At 63.9% G+C, this 1602-nt stretch overlaps 1 pseudogene; it reads right to left on the bottom strand.

Annotated features, from left to right (window-relative positions):
• Positions 1-957: 957 nt before the first annotated feature.
• On the bottom strand, positions 958-1080 carry LOC142869131 (uncharacterized; annotated as a pseudogene).
• Positions 1081-1602: the final 522 nt, after the last annotated feature.

Below are 1602 nucleotides of genomic sequence, written 5' to 3'. Positions count from 1 at the left end.
CTGTGAGGAGCAGCGGTGAGAGGGCGCCTCTCGTGTTCTCCTGGCCAGAGCTGGAACCCGTTCCAGTAAGCCAAGTATCCCAAGAATGGACACACGAGCGCCCCGTGAGCGCGCTCACCAGCAAATGGGTACGAACGGATGGACACCTAAGTGGACAGAGAGGAATCACCTTCATCATCGGGTGGGTGTCGGGCGGGTGGGGGGAGGGGAGGGGCATACACCTCCATTAGGAATGGGGTGGGTGCGCACCGACTGGGGGATGGGCGCACTTGAAGCTCTGACCCGAGGGGGGAGGCTGGGAGAGGGCAACGTACCCGACCTTAACATTGGTGCCCCCACAATACGCTGGAACAACATGAGAGGTAAATGAATAAGAACACAGGGGGGAGGGGGGCACGGGCAACACATGTCACCTGAATACTTGTACTCCCATCATCTGCTTGAAAAGAGAGAGAAAAGAAAATGCAATGAGAGAGGTAAGAGACACTTTTTAAAAATAACGACTCCAAAGAGAAAAGTAAAAGGAGGCCTGTGGAGCAGGTCTGGGTGTGACTCCGGATCCCCCAACATCAGCTGCCACCACCAAAGATTCCTACGTGGAGCCCATAGAACCCCAAAAGCAACGGGACGAGTTCTGGTCCCATACTCCCTCAAAATGACATCCTGGCCTCCTTCTGGAACTCCCTCCCCTCTCAGACTCTCAAGGTTTCCTCCAGCGTGTCGGTTCCCACAGAGCAGACCTTTGGTCTGAGACCTGACAGTCCAGATGCCACGCATGCTGCCGCGTGGCGGCGGTGTCGCGGCTTGGGACAAGAGGAGGCCCCACGGTGCGGGCTGGGGCGCCAGGCACCCCACGGCGGGCGCTGAGGGTGGGGGTGACCCCCACCCCGGGCCGCCGCCGCGCTCCCAGAAAGGGGACAGAACAAGAGGCAAAAAAAAAAAAAAAGAAGAAGAAGAAGCCTACGGCACCCGGTATTCCCAGGCGGTCTTCTCCCATCCAAGTACTAACCAGGCCCGACCCTGCTTAGCTTCCGAGACCAGAGGAGACCGGGGGGCGTTCAGGGTGGTGTGGCCCTAGACGGCGGAGGGCGCCCCTGCCCCGCTCAAGATCCCAGCGTCTCTGCGCTTCCCCGCCGCCTCCTCCCGCCCCAGGCCCCGCGCCCGGCCGGGCCTGTTGAGTTCGCCGGCCGGGTCCGGCGGGCTCCGAGGGACGGGGGTGACGGGCCGGGCCGGGCGGCCGGGGCGGGGGGCTGTCTCTCTCTCCACACACACACACTCACACTCACTCACACTCACACAAGATGCGCCTCCACGGCTGGACCCGCCAAGGTGGAGCCCTCCCAGCCCCCCTCGTCTCCTCGCCTGGCCTCCTTCACCTACCCGCTGCCCACCCCCAGCGCGTCGCCGCCGCTGACTGCGCACGCGCGCACCGGCACCGGGCGCTCGCCCTTTGACCCCAGCCAGGGGCCGCCCTCCCCCACAACCCCTTTCAGCTGTGCCCCCCGCCCTGTGGGCGGGCTGCCGCCTATTCCCCCGGGCCAGGGCTGGGGCACAGCGCAAGGGGGAGGGGAGCGAGTGTATGGGGCATCTCTCTCTGGGGAT

Source organism: Microcebus murinus, unplaced genomic scaffold (genome assembly GCF_040939455.1).
Source record: "Microcebus murinus isolate Inina unplaced genomic scaffold, M.murinus_Inina_mat1.0 scaf059_hap2_Mmur4.0, whole genome shotgun sequence".
NCBI lineage: Eukaryota > Metazoa > Chordata > Mammalia > Primates > Cheirogaleidae > Microcebus > Microcebus murinus.
Note: the sequence above shows the minus strand (reverse complement) of the source record. Positions and strands in the feature narration are given on the sequence as shown.